The following is a 21,247-nucleotide window of genomic DNA, read 5'->3' on the forward strand; positions in this document are numbered from 1 at the left end:
CCACGTACCCTCGTAGACCGATAGCGGAAGCGTTAACACAACGCGGTTGATGTAGTCGTACGTCTTCACGATCCGACCGATCAAGTACCGAACGCACGGCACCTCCGAGTTCAGCACACGTTCAGCTCGATGATATCCCTCGAACTCCGATCCAGCTGAGTGTTGAGGGAGAGTTTCGTCAGCACGATGGCGTGGTGACGATGATGATGTTCTACCGACGCAGGGCTTCGCCTAAGCACCGCTACGATATTATCAAGGTGTAATATGGTGGAGGGGGGCACCGCACACGGCTAAGAGATCAATGATCAATTGTTGTGTCTATGGGGTGCCCCCTGCCCCCGTATATAAAGGAGCAAGGGGGGAGGCGGCCGGCCTAGGAGGAGGGCGCGCCAAGGGGGGAGTCCTACTCCCACCGGGAGTAGGACTCCTCCTTTCCTTGTTGGAGTAGGAGAAGGGAAGGGAGAAGGAGAAGGAAGGAAGGGGGCGCCCCCCCTCCCTAGTCCAATTCGGACTAGTCCATGGGGAGGGGTGCCGCCACCCTTTGGGGCATTTCTCTCCTTTCCTGTATGGCCCGTTAAGGCCCAATATGAATTCCCGTAACTCTCCGGTACTCCGAAAAGTACCCGAATCACTCGGAACCTTTCCGATGTCCGAATATAGTCGTCCAATATATCGATCTTTACGTCTCGACCATTTCGAGACTTCTCGTCATGTCCCCGATCTCATCCGGGACTCCGAACTCCTACGGTACATCAAAACTCATAAACTCATAATAAAACTATCATCGTAACGTTAAGCGTGTGGACCCTACGGGTTCGAGAACTATGTAGACATGACCGAGACACCTCTCCGGTCAATAACCAATAGCGGAACCTGGATGCTCATATTGGTTCCCACATATTCTACGAAGATCTTTATCGGTCAGACCGCATAACAACATACGTTGTTCCCTTTGTCATCGGTATGTTACTTGCCCGAGATTCGATCGTCGGTATCTCGATACCTAGTTCAATCTCGTTACCGGCAAGTCTCTTTACTCGTTCCGTAATACATCATCCCGTAACTAACTCATTAGTCACAATGCTTGCAAGGCTTATAGTGATGTGTATTACTGAGTGGGCCCAGAGATACCTCTCCGACAATCGGAGTGACAAATCCTAATCTCGAAATACGTCAACCCAACAAGTACCTTTGGAGACACCTGTAGAGCACCTTTATAATCACCCAGTTACGTTGTGACGTTTGGTAGCACACAAAGTGTTCCTCCGGTAAACGGGAGTTGCATAATCTCATAGTCATAGGAACATGTATAAGTCATGAAGAAAGCAATAGCAACATACTAAACGATCGAGTGCTAAGCTAACGGAATGGGTCATGTCAATCACATCATTCTCCTAATGATGTGATCCCGTTAATCAAATGACAACTCATGTCTATGGCTAGGAAACATAACCATCTTTGATCAACGGGCTAGTCAAGTAGAGGCATACTAGTGACACTCTGTTTGTCTATGTATTCACACATGTATCAAGTTTTCGGTTAATACAATTCTAGCATGAATAATAAACATTTATCATGATATAAGGAAATAAATAATAACTTTATTATTTCCTCTAGGGCATATTTCCTTCAGAGCCAACCGGCTTGGACGGAACAGCCGAAACGAGGCCTGGCATATCGCAGAATGGAGGAAACGGCCTTGTGTTCGACCGCCTATGGTCGAAACGGGATCCCGTTCACCGGGAGGGGTGTGGCGTACCGCAAAACGAAGGAAACGAACTTCTCTTCGACCTCCTACGGTTGAAACGGGGTCTTGTTGATCGGGAGGGCTGTGGAGTACCGCAAAACGGAGGAAACGGGCTTGTGTTGGAGCACTATGGTCGAAACGGGGGTCCTGTTCATCGGGAGGGGTGTGGCGTACCGCAAAACAGGACTCCATGGGCTACTGTTCATCCACCGTCTACTGCCTCGCTCCAGCCTCCACGGGTTACTGTTCATCCACCGTCGACCTCCTCCAACCTCCACCTGCGAGTGTTCATCCACGGCGTCTCCCTCCTGCCTCCACCAGCTACTGTTCATCCAAGGGCTCCTGTTCATCCAGCCTCCAGCGCTCCTCCACCGGCTACTGTTCAACCAGCCCTCTCCACGAGGTCCTATTCAACCACCCCTCCACAGGCTACTGTTCATCCATCCCTCCACCGGCTACTGTTCAACCAGCCCTCCATCGGCTGATGTTCATCCAGCCCTCCACGGGGTCCTGTTCATCCACCCCAACCGGCTCGATCGGGGTGCTCTTCATCCAGCGGCAACAGCCTCTACTACCACGGAGTCCTGTTCATCCAACCCCCACCGGGAACTATTCATCCAACCCCCCCCCCCAACAACGCTCACTGTTCATCAAGAGGCAGCAGGTTCGATCGGCTTTAGTTAGTAGCAGTAGCGAAGGAATCGCTCGATCGGGTTCAGTTAATAGCCACGGATCGACCGATCGCTCGGGTTTAGTAACGCATAGCCTGCAGTGCAAGGTTCCGTAGGCGAATGCCTCGCTTGGGTTCAGTTAGAGCCCAACGCCTCGCACCCACGCGTGTACGTGTATGAGAGAAACGTGCATCGCTCGGCCCCGACCACCCACCGTAACGGGGACCTCCCCGATATTTTCCTCGCCCTCGCTTCTACCACGGTTTTTTCCATCATGGACGGCCCAAAGAATGTCATGCAGCTGCGTCTCCAGCCCGCCCAGGATGAAAAGCCCATTTACTGTCATGATTTTTGGTCATAGAAGTAGGAGCCCACCACATCTATGATGATACTGGGTTTTGTCACAATTATCATCATAGAAGTGTCATAAGCATGACAGGAAAAAAATCCGTTCGGCCCAAAATGTCACGGATGTGTCTTTTTTTAGTGTGAAGCTAAACAACACACCAATCATAAGTCCAAAGCTTACTTCTTCAAATACGAATTGTGATATGATACTGATATTAGTTAACAGACACACATTTAATTGGTCAGCTAATGCTCCCACTTGATTTTCCAAATGAATGTGGCCACATATAGAGAGACAGCATGGAATTGCATTTCTTTGGGCGTTGTGATTCATCATGAGTGGGCAACCAACATTGTATGCAAAGAAGTGGAACCTCAAGAATATGCTTCCTCTTATGTTCTTTAACATGTTCCTCTTCTGTTATTCTGTATTTATTACGTACAGTATGTTCCTTGTCACGAAGGGGAGCAGGGACATCTGCAGTCAACAGCTGATAGAGCTAGCCAGTGCGTGATCGATAGGCTTTCAATTAGTAGAGGCAATACAACACCATATTTTCCAGCCAATTCCACTTTCCCGATTTATATATGCTGGTTATGGCGTACCCCTTTTATGTACACTACGATCTGCCTACTTGTTGTGTGCTCTTGTTATCATGGTTTGGCAATAAACTCTCTATACAGTATATGTTATGAACCTATCATCTGCCAACTATCCTTACTTCTGGAGCCTATTTTTTGTGTACTTGTGCCAGATTATATTAATGGATGCACCATATTACGGCACACATGGGCGCTCTCATCAGAATCCAATGATAGCACACAAGGGTTTACAGGGAGCCCCTATATTAGAATATTATCTGCATTACAAAGATAATCTCACTACTATTTATGTTTTCAAGCTTCTCAGATATTATACGTAATCACAGTGAATATTAGAATCCGCGCATCAGAAGAATATTGTGGAACACTGCAACGACTTACAAAATTGGCACCAAGGCATTGAGTGCCATTCTGGATGCAATGAAACTCATACACTCCCCACCTGCAGATTCTTGTTCAGAATATGATTCTAATGACCTGTCCTATTCACCCATCAAGGTGCCTGTTCTAATTTGGCAAGGTTTTATTGATTGTGCGTATCTTGCATAAGGTGTCTTGCATTCTACTTTGTTGCACCGCCATCTGCTTAGTTTACTCATCATATATGTCAAGATGCCATGCCCATCCATTATCAATACAAATTCCATCTGTCATCATACCATGTTTTTCCACTCAAATGTTGTTCTTGTGCATCAGACATCAAAAGGGAAGAGGGTGATTGTCGAACCTGAAGGAGCACCAGCAAAGTCCTTGAAAAACGTGGTGGTGCCGGAGAAATCAGACAGGACCCCACTTATATTGGCTCTACAACCAGTGACACAAAACGTAGGACCGACTCCAGCAGAATGTACCCATACTTCACTGGCCATAACACTAGCCCCACCACACAGGACCCTCACTCCAGCAAAAGGTATGCCGATTTCAGTTGCCATAGCACCAGGCGTACCACAGAAAAATCCCACTCCAACAAAAAGTACAGCAAGTCCACCGGCCGAAGACTTATCCCAACTGCAGAGACGGCCAATTCCTGCAGATTGGAACCCCATTCCAGTTATTCCCAGTTTAAAAGACAATGATTTCAATGTTGTTAGGGACTACGTGCATATATTCCCATCATGGGAAGATTATAGTGAAGACAAACACCATTTTCACATCTTCCTGTCCCACTTACGTGTAAGTGCTATTATTCATGGTGATTATTTTCCCGTTTTCTGCTAATTGAACACATCAATGATTTACATTAAATTGTTGTAAGTAGGCGATGGTCAATCTAGATAGTCATGACAAGCAAAGCTTGCTTGCGCTTTTCAAGGAAGCATTGCAGCGGCATCGGTGTTACCTGAGGAAATCACACTTTGATGGCAAGTCTATAAACGAATTTCCGGTGAAGTCTCCTGTGCTAAATTTAGAAGACATTGAATGGAAAACCTTGTTATGCACTGGTCTCGTTCCCAGGATGAGGTACTGTCTATGATATCACATGACAATTTGAACTTCTACTTTTCCGCATGTGCCTTACGGATCTCTTTTGCAAGAAATCTACTCGAAGAAGAATTCCGGTTTGAAAAGGACGACAGGATATCACAAATATGCTGCCCGCTGCTTTGCTCTTGTTAGTACCTGTTGTCCTGTATCACTGTACTTGCATTCATACCTGGTTCATTATGTGACAACAGTATGCATGATAGCTTGCTTATCAATTGTTCGCTCCAAATTATCTGATATATATGAATGGTTACATTAGTGTAGAATATATCCAATGCCAATGAAAAAGTTTAGCTCTGCATTGCTCTTGTAAGTACGTGCTGTCCTTTATCAGTGTACTTATATTGACAACTAGTTGTTCATGTACCATCACTCTGTAGCTTATTTTCCTCTGCCCTCCATTTTCTACACATCAGATCTATATTTACTCTTACCATAAGGTTGGATAACACCGATGGTACTGAAGAAGTTTAGCTCTGCATTGCTCTTGGCTGTACCTTTTGCCTGTATCCCTGTACTTACATTTATGCTACTTGGTTATGTAGCATCACTCTTCATATTATCTTAAACATTCTCCATTTTTTCTTATATTATCACATCTATATTTACTCTTACCAAGATGTAGAATAAAGGCAATGCTTATGAAGAAGATTATGTGGTAAACTTCTTGAATTGCCCCCCCCCAATCAGCATGGACAAGGGCTTTATAGAGCCGGTCTTCGCCACTAATGTAAGTTTGTCTTTCTCAAGCCTTCAAACTTTTTTGTGTATATTTGGTTAGGCATGACTGCAACAGCTGTTTATTTTTGGTGTTTGCATCAAATTGCATGTTTAAAGTTTATTATGTAGTTCATAAACAAAAGTTTGTCCTTCTTAATTTAAGTTTTTAGTTGTACAACCAAGTTCCTTCTTCATACCATTTAAATTAAACTATACAGAGCAAGTGATCTTCTTTTGCACTGCATGTATGCTTCTGTTCTTGATCCGTAATCCAGTGGTGTGGTGAACCTACCCACTACAGCACAATGTCATATTCTGCAGTGTCTTAACGATGAACAATGTCATATCATTCTACTATTATTTAAACCGTCTCTTTATTTGCCAATCTGAAATGGGATAAATTGACAGCACACTAACCATTGATACTTATGAGTTCTTGATCTGTAATCTAGTGGTGTTGTGAAGCTGCCAACTCCTTCACAATGTCATTTCCTGCCATGTCTTAACCTGAACAATACCATATTGTGTTAATGCTATTTTAAACTGTGTCACTTTATTCGCCAATAAGAAATGTGATGAATTGTTAGCACTGATACTTATATGTGCAAAACATGTCATATGTCTGCTTGTTTCTCTTTCAGGGTGAGGAGGATATAAGCGTCAAACAAGCGCAGTCTCATCAGCTTGCTCAGCTGCTTGCGCTGCAGCTCCCGAGCAGGGCTAACCTTTCTTGAACTCTATTGAAGTGTTGTTGGTTTTGTATATTATTTTGTCGGCGTGTTTATTTGCACTGGTGGCGATCTTTGATGCCTAGTGTTTGTAATTTGCTGTCTGCTTGTGCTTTATTATCATAGTGGCGAACTTTGATGCCCAGTGGATGTAAATGCTGTAATTTCTTTATTGTATAGTCTAGGTTTTTTCTTATTCATGATGCTATAGTTATTTTACTGTATATATATCCTGTCTTCGCTCCAGAAAACTATACCGTCCAAACCGTAAAATTACGGTACACAATCGGGTCGTCATGCAAATCACTATGTATGGGCCGCATCATGGGCCCAGTCATCTGGGTCCATTAACAGGCCTAAATGTAAACTGGCCCACTAGTAGTATCGGGCCTTTAATAGGCCGAGTAAACCGGCGGCCCTATTTTCGCAAGAAAATTCAATGGGCTTTTAGTAGGCTGAAAAGTAGGTTGGGCCTGAAACGTGCCGAACAACTCACGGGCCGACAACGGGCCGAAATAGACCCCGTCCCATGATTGTGCCAATCACATAACGTGCTGTTAACAGGCCAAAATTGTCTCGGTCCTTGTTTGGCCCAATCAGATTATCGGCTATGAGCAGGCCGGATGCAAAGCCGGCCATAGTTAGGCCTAACTATATGACGGGCTTTTAACAGGCCGAAATGTTCAACGGACCTTTAACAGGCCGAAACGAATGTCAGGCAATATTACTAAATGGGCCTTTAGCAAACAGAAATCCTAACCGGGCCTCAAGTGGGCCCAAAAGCACGACGTCCAGTTGACGGGCCGAATCTGAAATGGGCCATAATTTAGCCCAAAGGCTCTTAAAGGGCCGGATCTGATATGGGTCGTAATATGGCCCAGAACATGGTAGGCTATTAACGGGCCGGATCTCATATGGGCCCTTATTAGGCCCAGAATGTGGCAGGCTGTTAATGGACCGGATCAAATATGGGCCGGCATTTGGCCCAAAACATGGCAGCCTATTAACGAGCCGGCCCACTAGTGTCTTCAAAATCTTGTGGGCCTTTAGCTGGGCCGACCCATTATGGTCTGCAAAATCTTGTGGGCCTTTAGCTGGGCCGGCCCATTATGGTCTGCAAAATCTTGTTGGCCTTTAGCTGGGCCGACCCATTATAGTCTGCAAAATCTTGTGGGCCTTTAGTTGGGCCGGCCCATTTAATTTTTATAGGCCACTTTTCGGGCGGTCCATGTGTCAACATATCATAGGCGCATCTCGCCCATTGGATGAGTGACATCTGTGCCAACGCGGAGCTGACACGTGGTTTCGTCGGCCAATGAGAATTTTACACGTGGAAAATCGCTATTGGTCGTGGCTATTAGCGGGTTATCGGATCCAAAACCGGACCCGATAGCTTAACGGAGACCCATTACGGTGGACGCCACGTGTCGGTTACCCTTGACGAAAGCACTTCGATGACGTGCCATTTATCGTCATGGAAGTGGACACTTCCGTGATGATAATTTTGGTAATGTCATGGAACACTTCTACGATAGCACAGGTATGACTATCTTGATTCTGTCATAAAATTGTCATGGATGTACATGCATGACAGAAAATGTGACCTACTGTGACAAACATGTATCATCATGGAAGTGTATCTTTTTGTAGTGCAACTCGACCATTGCCATATGCTCGTCGGCGATCTGAGAGCCCTTCTGGAGACATTCTTCGGCCAACTTCCGATGGCCCGTGATAGTGATCACGCCTTTCGGCCCTGGCATCTTAAGCTTAAGATACACATAACATGGACGGGCTATGAAACGTGCGTAGGAAGGCCTACCCAGGATAGCGTGGTAAGCACTCCGGAAGTCTACCACTTCGAAAGTCAGCCGTTCCTTCCAGAAGCTCTTCTCTTTGCCGAATACGACATCGAGAGCGATCTTTCCGAGTGATTTGGCCTTCTTCCAGGGGATTACACTGTGGAACTGCATATTTGCTCTTGCTGAGTCGCGACATCGGAATGCCCATAGCCTCCAGTGTGTCAGCATATATAATGTTGAGTCCGCTGCCCCGAACCCCTCCAATGGCCGAGTCAACCACCAAAGCATGCCGCCCAAGGGTCAGAATGTGGGCTAACTGGTCTAACTAATTGAAGGTCACTGGCGTCTTGGCCCAGTCGAGGTACTTGGTGACTGTCGGAACCGCCATGTTGACCTCTCGGTTAATAACTTTGAGGCAACTCTTGCTTTCAGCTTCGGCGAAGATCATCAAGACTTTCTCGATGTTGGGGTACCCGGAAGTACATTTGCCTCTGTCATAATCGTCTTCATCCTTGTCCCCAGAGGAATCTTGCGGATCTCTTGCTTCAGGAGTCGACACTCCCGAGTGGTATGCTTGGACAAAATTAAATTTCCCTCCTCGTCTTTCTTCGTATGGATCTGGCAGGGTTGATCGAGGATGTCACTCTTCAAGGCGACCTGCTTCTTCCCCTTCCAGTCTTTCTTTTGCTTTTGGGAGCCTTTGATTTTGCCTTGGCCGGCCGGGGCCGCGACCTCAGCGCTCCCTCCAGCTTCAGCCTTCATTTGTGCTTCTTGCCCTTGTTGTTGTCCGACTGATGAGCATCGCCTGCTCGGCTTTTGCCACTTCTCAGTCGGTCTTCCTCTTCACCGTTGGCATACAGATTGGCTATCTCCATAGCCCGATTGAGAGTCAGGGTCTTAGTTCGACCGAACTTCATGTTCAGCTCATGGTATCTGACTCCGGCCTTTAAGGCGCCGATCGCCTGGTGCTAGGTGACGTTCTCCACCATATTGTGCAAAGTGGTCCACCACTGAATGAACTCACGGAGAGTCTCGTTCTGCCTCTGTACACAGTGCTGCAACTCGGCCAAACCACCTGGTCTCTTGTAAGTGCCTTCAAAAGTTTTGACGAACACTCTCGCCAAATCATCCCAACAGAATATGCTACCCGGCTGGAGCTGCATCAGCCAAGCCCGAGCGGAGACCTCGAGCATCATCGGTAGGTGCTTCATGGCCACATTGTTGTTGCCACCGCCGATCTGTACCGCCACTCGGTAATCTTCCAGCTAGATCTCTGGCTTGGACTTGCCAGTGAACTTGCTAATCCCCATGGCCAACCTGAAGTTGCTGGGAATCTCTGTTGCCCGTATATAACGGCTGAAGCACTTGGGACCCAATGGTACGGAACCACTCGGAACGTCGGGATCTTGGCCTTCTCGCAAGGCCCGGCAATTGTCGACCAGGTTCTGAGCAAGAACGGATCTCACATTGAATTGCGGGTCTCGGGTGTCCCTCGTGTGATGAGTGGGACTCGGCCTATGACTGCCGCTGTGTGTCCATCTGTCATCGTAGGGCTGGCGCCCGTACGCGCCATCTCGCGGTGTAGGCATCAGGGCACGATCGTAGTCGTCGTGAAGCTGGGGCGACGCAACTCGATCGCGCCTCTGATCTTCGTAGTGATCTCTTGAGGAGGATGTGGCTCGACGCCTGCCTGCTGGAGCCGAGCGGGCTATGAGCCACTGAACGGTCTCTGCGCGCACTGATACGCTGTGGATATGGTCTCTAGACCGGGACACCGCCGCATTTTGCGACAGCGCCGTCTTCAGGAGTGCCTGGATCTGCCGAATCCCCTCTCCGGCCGCGGAACCGGAGGGCTGGATGGAATCCGGGATCCGAGTGGCAGCTGCCAGATTTTGTAGCGGAGTACTGAGGACTTGATACTTACGAGGCTGGTCACTTGAGAAGAGCCGGCGCTTGTGCCGACAGGAACTGGGTTGACGGCGCTCACGGTCGTCCAGCTCCCTCTGAAGCCATTTGAGGCGATCACACTCGTCCATGGTGGCCAGGCCAGTCGACTCCATGGCCAACGCCTCAGGGGTCGTTCCGGTGATGGGAGTGTTCAGGAGTTGTTCGTTCCTGTGGCGAAGCTCGTCTCGCTACTCCCGTCTGAGAGCCTGAGGCGCATACAGCTCATGGCCCGAGGCACCGTCATCAGCATTGCCGTGTGACGCACCCGCGCGGCCGTCCCGGGCATCCGTGTACCCCGGTGGCGCGCGGTGCTCGAAGTTGTCCGCCATGAGAATTTTGGCGGTCGACTCAACACTTTCGCACTCGGACTCCTTAGAGGAATCACCGAGTGATCCGTCGGAGAGGTCGAGGGCGGACTCTCCATATTCTAGAGCCACCACATGCTCCCCCGCGGCCTGGATGTCCACAACGTGCTTAATCCAGCACTGCAGTCGCGAGCGCCCTGAACGCTTGTGGCGGCACGCGATGGAAGGGCGAGCGGCCATTCGCTACGGAGCCGCGGGCTGCCGGAGAAGGACTCCATAGGATGATGCACGGAAATGCGTCGCGCCACGGACGGGCAGCGCTTCCACGTCTAAGGGGGCCTCGTGAAGCCACGCTGAGTCGTCGGCGATGAAGGAGAGTGCCCCGAAACATTTTGCCGCCGACTGACATGATGATGACGAAATCCACCTATGCTGTGAAACTTTGTTAGACGCCTATCCCCACGATGGGTGCCAACTATCGGGGTTACGATCTTGATAATGAGTACTAGGGGTACGAAGAAGGGGCAGAGCCTAGCTATGGCGCAGGTGTGACACTCGGTGTTTAACGAGTTTAGGCCCCTCTCGGTGGAGGTAACAACCCTACGTCTCGTGCCCGGAGGCTTGTTTTGATTTGATGGGTATGGTTACAAAGGTTGCTCATGCCCGATTATGGAGGGGGTGCGGCTTATCTAGAGTGAACCGCAGCCCCACGTCCTCCATGTCACCTGGGCATTAAATGACACTGAATGCATCAGTTATAGGTATAATGAGCCTCTACTATGGCAGTTACAGGTAACGGATGCCTTGACTCTGTTTAATGGATGACTTAGGATTCCTCGACCGTTGCAGCTCCCACGCCGCCTGCTTTCCTCCTTGGTCCGAGTGGTGGTTCGTCAGCCGAGTGGCGGGTGGTCGTCCGATGTCGTCGAGCCATCCAAGTGGATCCTTGATGTATGCATCCGAATGCTGGTATGGTCCACGGACCTACCCATAGTGGTGATGGGCCCTATGTGGGTCCCAAATGATGGGTCCTTGACCCTACCTGTAATAGGTGAGCTCATCAGGGGCAAACCCTTTTATAAAATTTGAGATATATTACTATTGCTTACTGGTTGATTATGCCATTGATATGAATAAATGTGAATCCTAAGCATTATCATATATGTGGTTAGTTCATGATCTTGGCTGGAATCTTGGTTACTAGTTAAGTTTATATACGGCAACAGAAACAAAATAGTTTGTCAAAGTTTTTCGTGTCACTTTTAGTTGTCAATTGAATTGCTTGAGGACAAGCAATGAGTTAAGCTTGAGAGTTGATACGTCTCCAACGTATCGACTTTTTCAAACACTTTTGCTCTTGCTTTGGACTCTAACTTGCATGATTTGAATGAAACTAACCCGGTCTAATGTTGTTTTGAGCAAAACTACCTTGGTGTGTTTTTTGTGTAGAAATAAAAAGTTCTCAGAATTGGACAGAAATTATAGAAAATTGTCTTGAAATATATAAAAAATATTGGCGCAAAGATCTACTACAGGAGGCCCACCGAGAAGCTAGAAGCCCTGGTGGCGCCCCCCCCCCCCCCCGGCGCCCCCTGAGCTTGTGAGGCCCTTCGGCCTCCGTTTGCCCTATCTCCAAGTCCATAAGTATCGTCTTTCCAAGCAAAAAAACAGAGAGAATGTTTCATCGCGTTTTACAATATGGATCCGCCTCCACCTCATGTTCTTCGTCGGGAGGCCTGATCTGGAGTCCGTTTGGGGCTACGGAGAGGGCAAATCATCATTGTCGTCATCAGCAACCCCTCTTCATCAACAACCTCATGATGCTCACCACCAGGAGTGAATAATTTCATCATAAGCATACTAGAGGTAGATGCAGATGGATGAGATTCGTCGAATCGAGTCAATTTGTTACGGCTTGATCCCTAGTATTCACTATGTTATGAGATTGATGTTGATATAATTTTGCTATGCCTAATGCTTGTCAATAGGGCCCGAGTGCCAAATTTCAGGTATGAACATATTATGTTTTCACGAATATATTTGAGTTCTTGATCTTATCTATAAGTTATATGTACTTGTTATTGTTCTGAACCTTAGACCCCAAGGTGATAACAATTGAGATACTCTCCGGGGATGACTGTAACTTGAGGAGTTCATGTATTCACTATATGCTAATATTTTGTTTCGGTTCTACATTAAAAGGAGCGCCTTAATTACCCTTAGATTTTTATTAGGACCTCGCTGCCACGGGATGGTAGGACAAAAGATGTCATGCAAATTTTTATTGCAATCATGTATGACTATATAGAGAATACATACCTGCATATGATTGATGAATTGGAGCTATTGTGTATCGCTCTAGGTTGTATCTGTTACATGATGAGTGTCATCCAAATATCTATCGCTACTCCATGCCTACGCTTTTCATAATATTGTCTTTACTTCAATCACTACTGCTGATGTTGTTCCAATTGCTAAAAACTGCTACTGTTACTACTATTATCGTTACTACTATTATCAAAACTACCATATTATTGTACTATTAATAATTTTTTGCAAGGAAATAACTTCTCAGGTGTGGTTAAATTGACAACTCAACTGCTAAGGCTTGCAAATATTCTTTGATTCCCCTTGTGTCGAATCAATAATTTTGAGTGAAATACTATTCTCGAAGATTGTTGTGATCCCCTATACTTGTGTGTCATTATTGCGCCATAGCCGGAAACCTCAAACTTAGATGTGGGCATCGAGGTGGGAGGCGAGCACGAGTTTGTGTGGGTGGAGCTGGCCGACGACACCGGCGACCACAAGGTGGAGATGGAGCCTGGTCAGTGACGCCAACTGACACCAAGTGGCCATACTGCAGCACCTAGGGTTCGTCGCATGCAGAGGCAGCACTGCGAGGTGACGGCAACGATCAAAGAGAGGAAGGGACGGCAGAGCCGAGTCTGATGGATGTGCGTGCCTCGTATGGGTCTACTTATAGAAAGTTGGTATACCGAACAACATAAAATGGGGAGATATGTTTACATGATATATATGAAGAATGTACACACGAATCTCTGCGCTATGATTCGCGACTAACCGATAGAAACCGGTTATGCTAAGAAAAAACTTAGTTTCCCCTCTAATGGGTGCACCTATCTAGCTCAAACTTCATTCATTGGCCAATATATTGCTGTCATTGAAGTAGCTCGAAAAATAGATCACCGCATACTGCTATTCCACACCAACATTTCAATTCAGCAGGGAGACGACCATGTGGATTCTGCCGGGCAATAGTGCTCGAATGCAAGGAGCTGGCCCTGGATCTTTCAAAGATATCATATGCTCATTATCTCCGAGAAGCAAATGAAGTTGTTTACGTGTTAGCGAAGAATTTTTTAACGAAAAATGTTCCGTGTTTTGGAAATATATGATCCCTGATTTTATTTCTCAAACTCCTGTAAATGACCTATCGATCATCTAAGAAATAAAATCTTTTATGCTTTACAAAGAAAAATATGCGCCGACATTTTGCCGAACGCCTGGCTGGCACCCCGCTATGGCGGCGCCGTCTCACGCGTCGCAGCAAGCGCCGGAGTCCGGGCCCACTGTTCTTGAAGCGGAGGCGCCCCGAAGAGCGTCGCAACGGGAACGGCAAGGCGCGGTGGCAAACGCACCATCTCGGTGCCGCAGGCCGCTGCTGCCCTGCCTATATATTCTCGACGCCGACGCAACTGCCGCAACGAAACCTTTCTCGGCGCACACTACACAAGGGGAGAGAGAGAGAGAGATATATACCTCATCGGCCTAGCTAGGCGTAACCGACCTCCCTCCCTCCCGTGGGCGGATCGGCGGCCATGGAGGTGGAGCCGGCGTCCAACGTATGGGAGGACGCCCCCGACAACATCCTCCTCCGCGTCGCCGCCTACCTCCCCTTCCGCCTCGACCGTCTCCGCATGTCCCTTGTCAGCCCACACTGGCGCCGTGCCTTGTGCGGGCGGGGTCAGGGGCGCCCCCCGCAGCTCCCCCTTCTGCCGCCTCTGCCGCCCGTGCTCCCGTGGCTCGTCTTCCCCAACACCGAGGAGCCTTCCCTCTTCTGCGCCATCGACCGCATGAGCTACCCCCTCGGCCTCCCGCGCGACGTCCGCAACGCGCGCTTCTGCGGCTCCTGTGATGGAGGCTGGCTCGTCCTCGCGCTTGACACGCGCCCCACGCAGTACGCTCTCTACAACCTCTACTTCGGGCAGCGCATCCCCCTCCCTGGGGGTCTCACCATCCCTGACGGTGCCGGGAATGTCCCCTTGGTCTTGCGCGCCGCCACGTTCACATCCTCGCCGACGTCTCCTGGTCCCAATGGCTACATGATCGGTGCCATCGTTCTCGTCTGCTCCAAGTGGTGCGCCGCCTTCTGGCGAGAGGGGTTACCCAACTGGATCACGTCCGAGTCCGATGACGTGTGGATGAGCCGGCCGCCGCAAGACGTCAAGTTTGCCGGCGGCGCCTTCTTCTTCGTCACCGCGGACGAGAAAATCGTCATGTACGTTCCAACGTTCGCCGGGGACGAGAACCAGTATGTCATGAGGCGCTACGACTGCGACATGCTGCAGCGCGACGGCTACGCAGACGATCTTCAAGGCAATGCCAAGATAGCTCGGTACCTCGTGGACTCCAGGGGTGTCCTGCACATGGTCCTCAGGTATATCTACAACAACCAAGGGACTACTAGGTTCCGGGTCTTCAAGTACCAGGCCCTGCCGCAGGTGGCCGACGACGTGCCCCCCACTGGTACCTGGCTGAGTGTGAGCGAGTTGGATGGCCAGATGCTGTTCCTGGGACAAGGCTGCTCCAGATCCATCGAGGTCGCGCAGTTCCAGGGGTTCGAGGGCTCCACGATCTACTTCCCGGATGACCGCTTCATCCCCGACCCCGAGCCGACAGTGGACAACAGGAGGTCGTACTCCTTCATCGACATGGGCAAGTACTCATTGCAGGGGGAGCAGGGGGCCGTCCAGCCCTGGCCTCCGGTGGATCGTCGCCCGGCGAGGTCCGACAAGGCTCCTCCCACTTGGTGGCTCCATTGACGCGACCATGCGACCGGCTGGTGATTGTTTTTGCTCTTGAGGCTTATTACTGACTACTTGCATAGTACATTGCATGCTACTCTGTTGTTTCCTCCTCGAACTTGATGGGTACGTGGTGCTGAGATTGTATCTGTCCTGCTGCATTTGGTGTTGTGAGATGGTAACACTGGTAGTGGTAGTAGGGGAGGGATATTTACCACCCTCCTACATATATACTCTAGCCACTTTCAATTCAGTTCAGGTTCGATCTGCATATAAGGCTCCAATGCAATGCAATCTTGCGTTACTTCCTATATTTGGCTTCTTGTCGGCAGTTTTCATGTTCTTGTATATTCTTGGAGCACAAATGTGATGCTGCTGTCTCGCATCAGTAGTAGACATTGCAGGTTCTAGTTGTTGCAACTGGAAATTCCCATTCAGTTTCTGATGACTCTGTGCATGTTGCTGCAAGCTATTTTTGGGTGCTCGTGGATATTGTTAGCTCTCATGTTGCCTGCCATCTGTTCAGGTTACTTTAGTGCTTTCCTGTGCAGTGGTGATGTTGCTGGTACCAGAAATGGCAGTTTTGCAGGTGTACAACCGAAAAATCTCCATGCAATTTGTGTTCCACAGGCTCTTTGGTGTTCTTGTCAGACATGTCATTTAATTTCATCTTATTTTATTCATGAATACACAAAAGCCTTGGTGTGTATTGATAGGTAGGAAGTATAATTTCATCTAATAAACAGAGTAAATCAAACCCGAATGATGTAGGTTCCAAATTCAATAGATTGGTAAAACTAGCCCACGCTGATGTGTAGGTTCTTCTGATGGTAATCCTCCTGGAACTAGGATCATCCGTGAATTGCCAGTGCTTACCCTGGAACTAGCAAGCTTCAGACTCTTATTATTGACTGGATTGATAGTTTACATGAAGTTCTCAATGATTCCCAAACAAGGAATTGGCTGAAACTCTGGCCTTTCTGTTTTGTTTCTTTTGTGTTTTTGTAATACTTTTCTGGGTTTGTTTTAGTGAGAAAACAATTGTTTTAGTCATCGTTTAAAAAAGTTGCTAGTGAAAAATGAGTTACATATTGGTGATATCTAGGCGCTGAAGGGAATTATAATCAGTTCTCCATGTGCTTACATCTTGGTTGACTGTTACTTTATCACTTAGCAAGTCATGCTTAATACCGTTTTGCCAATTTATTCTTCACAGTTCATGCAAATTGATGCAAGTTTATCTCGGAGTTTCAGCATAATCGAGAATTATCATGCGGAAGTCATTTGTTTTTGCAGTTTGCTCGTGAGCACAGCCGCACAAGCCCTGCTTGTGGGACTTCAATTTCGTTTGGCCCTAGTAGTAGTATACGTTGCTCGGTAGTGCTGTATGTTTCAAGCTCGATGAACATGCTGCACAGATGACGAACACTCCCCAAAATAAAAACACAAGAAGAAAAAGAAAGACCAAAAGGCAACACCAGATGTAAAGTCAAATCCCTTCTTCTGGTCGGGCCTACGGCAACTCTGACGCAGATAGCCAGAACCGGACTCACCAGATAAAAAAGGGACACCGCATTTTCGTTAACATTCCAAAAACATTACATAGCAAAAGACCCTGAAATCATCTTTAAAAACCTAAATATACTCCTCGTTGCGAGAGCCTTGGTCACCGCCGAAGCCGTCCGAGGTGAGGTCTACGGCCCTCACACCGGACAGTCTCGACCCTATCATCGTTGCAGGCCCGCGTGAACGAGGCAGAGCTACCGGCGTTGGCCTGTTTGTCATCGTCATCGTGCTGCTCCGGCCTGTTGTTGTCTTTTCACACTGTTGAGTATATGTGTTGTGTGCATATTGTATATTGGGTCCGCCTTTTAATTTCTTGTAGAGTTGAGGTCCGTGGCCCATCTCTGTACATCATATATATGTGTCTATGCACGTAGAACAACTCATCTGCAATTCACATATTCTACATGGTATTGGTTTTTTAGGTTTCTTTCATCGCTTCTGCTCCGCCGCCGCCGCCGCAGCCCGCGCCCTCCTGTCGCGACCCGCCGCCGCCGCTCCAAGCCGCCGCAGCCCGCGCCCTCCTGTCGCGACCCGCCGCCGCCGCTTTACATCTTCTGGCGCTGCCGCCCGCGATCTTCCAATCGCGCCAGCCGCCACCTGCAGCTGCCCCGACCCGAGCCGTTGCTGCCGCTTTTCCCCGCCGTAGCTGCTCCATCCGCTGCTGTCTCTTGCATCGCCCGCCGACCCGAGCCGCTTTTCCCCGCCGTAGCTGCTCCACCCGCTGTTGTCTCTCGCATCGCCCGCCCGCCCCGAGCCGCTGCTGCCTCTCGCCCGCCCGCCCGACCCGAGCCGTCGCTTGCTTCGCCCGCACGTCGCCCGCCCCTTGCATCGCCTGCATGCCGCACGCCGCTTGCATCGCCTGCATGCGGCTCGCACTGCTCGCCTTGTCAGCACCCACTCGCCACTCCGGCCGCCCGCCAGCCCGGACCCCCCTGCACGCGCCACTCCGGCCGGCCGCCAGCCCTGCTGGCGTCCACCGACCCGTCTGCCGCCGCCTCTGCCGTCCCGTCGCCGGCGCCCTCTGGCGCGGCTCCGCCGCTGTACGGGGCGGCCGCTACCTACGGCACGTCCGGCATCGCCCCGCCAGCCCGTCCCGACTTGCCGCCCGGCTCGGCTCCGCTGTCCCCGCTGGCGTACGTCGCCGCCCCACCGCCGGCGCTCTCCGGCCAGTCCGTCGTCGCCCCGTCGCCGGCGCCGACTCTACCCGTCGACCCCTTGTTGTTGCGCGGGGCGTTCGACGCGCCCGTTCCCACGTACGGGAATCCTACGTACGGGGCTCCGCCCGTGTACGGGTCTCCCGGGTACTGGTGGGGGTTGTCAGCAGGCCAACAGTTTTTTCCGGCGGGCCATCCGGCCTACCCAGCACAGTTTTCCGCCTCACATGCCCGTACACCTCACAGCTAAACGGTCGAGCCGAACGCGTCCTTCGCACTCTGAATGACTGCGTTCGCACGCTCCTGTTTCATGCCAACATGTCGCCTCGTTTCTGGCCGGACGCACTCGCCACTGCATCACTTCTTCTTAACATTCGACCTTGCCGCCCACAGTGGAACTACGCACCTCACCATCTTCTCTTTGGTACGCCCCCGTCTTATGACGACTTGCGTATTTTTGGGTGTCTTTGCTATCCCAACACTGCTGACACTACTTCTCACAAGCTTGCACCTCGATCTGTCGCTTGCATCTTCATCGACTACCCCTCTAACTCCAAGGGATATTGGTGCTATGATCCCGTCTCCTACCGTGTGTTCACCTCCCGGCACGTTTACTTTGATGAGCATGTGTTTTCGTTTCAGTAGGTACCCCGAGTTGTTCCTCCCGCCACTGGTGACACGGGAGCCTCGATGCCTCTTTCGGGAGGTTCGCACGCCGGCCCTGGCTTTGAGGCGCGCCCCCCGTATGCGGCGCCTCCTCCAGCCGCGGCGCTGGCACCCCCGGCCCCCGCGGCCCCCTCGGTGCCCCCGGCCTCCTCGCGCCTGTGGGCGGTCCGGTCACCCGCGCTCGTACGGGCGTTTTTGCCCGAGTTCGTGCTACACCTGGATGACTACGTCCATGCGGCGTCCACCTCTGAGCCGTCGCCATTGCCATCCTCCGTTCGAGCCGCTCTTCGTGACCCGCTCTGGATGGTTGCGATGCAAGAGGAGTTTCACGCCCTGTTGCGCAACCGGACGTGGCAGCTTGTTCCCCGTCCCTGGCACGCCAACGTGATTACTGGGAAGTGGGTCTTTAAACACAAGCTCCGTCCTGATGGTACCCTTGATCGCTATAAAGCGCGTTGGGTCGTTCGTGGCTTCCGACAGCGTGCTGGCATCGACTTCACCGACGACATCGCTCCGGTCATCAAGCCGGCACGATACGCACGGTTCTCCACCTTGCGGTCTCCCGTGCTTGGCCGGTGCACCAGATGAACGTCTCCAACGCCTTCCTCCATGGTCACCTCGAGTAACAGGTCTTTGATACGTCTACAACGTATCTACTTTCCCAAACACTTTTACCCTTGATTTGAACTCTAACTTGCATGATTTGAATGGAACTAACCCCGACTAACGTTGTTATCAGCAGAACTGCCATGGTGTTATTTTTGTGCAGGAATAAAAGTTCTCGGAATGACCTGAAAATCCACGGAGACACGTTTTGGAATTAATAAAAAATACTGGCGAAGGAATCAGCATTAGGGGGCCCACATACGGAGCCGCCGCCAAGCCCTAATCTTCCTCGGGAGGGCTGATCTGGAGTCCGTTCGGGGCTCCGGAGAGGGGAATCTGTCGCCATCGTCATCATCAACCATCCTCCATCACCAATTTCATGATGCTCACCGCCGTGCGTGAGTAATCCCATCGTAGGCTTGCTGGACAGCGATGGGTTGGATGAGTTTACCATGTAATCGAGTTAGTTTTGTTAGGGTTTGATCCCTAGTATCCATTATGTTCTAAGATTGATGTTGCTATGACTTTTCTATGCTTAATGCTTGCCACTAGGGCCCGAGTGCCATGATTTCAGATCTGAACCTATTATGTTTTCATGAATATATGTGAGTTCTTGATCCTATCTTGCAAGTCAATAGTCACCTACTATGTGTTATGATCCGGCAACCCCGAAGTGACAATAATCGGGACCACTCCCGGTGATGGCCGTAGTTTGAGGAGTTCATGTATCCACTAAGTGTTAATGCTTTGGTCCGGTACTCTATTAAAAGGAGGCCTTAATATCCCTTAGTTTCCAATAGGACCCCGGTGCCACGGGAGGGTAGGACAAAAGATGTCATGCAAGTTCTTTTCCATAAGCACGTATGACTATATTCGGAATACATGCCTACATTACATTGATGAACTTGAGCTAGTTCTGTGTCACCCTATGTTATAACTGTTGCATGAGGAATCGCATCCGACATAATTGTCCATCATTGATCCATTGCCTACGAGCTTTTCACATATTAATCTTTGCTTAGTTACTTTTCCATTGCCACTGTTACGATTACTACAAAACTGCTACTGTTACTTTTGCCACCGTTACCGTTACTTCCATACTACTTTGCTACTAAATATTTTGCTGTAGATATTAAGTCTTTCAGGTGTGGTTGAATTGACAACTCAACTGCTAATACTTGAGAATATTCTTTGGCTCCCCTTGTGTTGAATCAATAAATATGGGTTGAATACTCTACCCTCGAAAACTGTTGCCATCCCCTATACTTGTGGGTTATCAAGACTATTTTCTGGCGCCGTTGCCGGGGAGCATAGCTCTATTCTTTGAGTCACTTGGGATTTATATCTGTCGATCACTATGAGGAACTTGAAAGATGAAAGAACCAAGATTTTTCCCTCAACTACGAGGGGAGGTAAGGAACTGCCGTCTAGCTCTGCACTTGATTCACCTAATGTTATAAGTAAATTTGCAACACTCACACCTGCTATTGATTCTGATATGTCGCATGTTATTGATGATTCTTCTTCTTCTATGCATGATGCTTATGATGAAACTACTTCGATGCTTGATAATACTGTGCCATTAGGTGAATTTCTTGAGGAACAACTTGCTAGGGTTAGAGAGAATGAAATTATTGAAACAGATAATATTGATGAAAGTGATGATGAAGATTCTCCCCCTAGATATGAATTGCCTGATGTGCCTGAGGGTATGTTATGGATGAAGAAACTGCTAGAGACCTTTTTGCTTGCAAAGATAGATATGATCTTAAGAAACTGTTAGCTAAGCTGAAAGAAAAGTCTTTGAACGCTAGAATGAAATATGACCCTGCTTTTGCTACTTCACCTATC

The sequence above is a fragment of the Triticum aestivum genome, chromosome 3D (assembly GCF_018294505.1).
Source record: "Triticum aestivum cultivar Chinese Spring chromosome 3D, IWGSC CS RefSeq v2.1, whole genome shotgun sequence".
NCBI classification, from domain to species: domain Eukaryota; kingdom Viridiplantae; phylum Streptophyta; class Magnoliopsida; order Poales; family Poaceae; genus Triticum; species Triticum aestivum.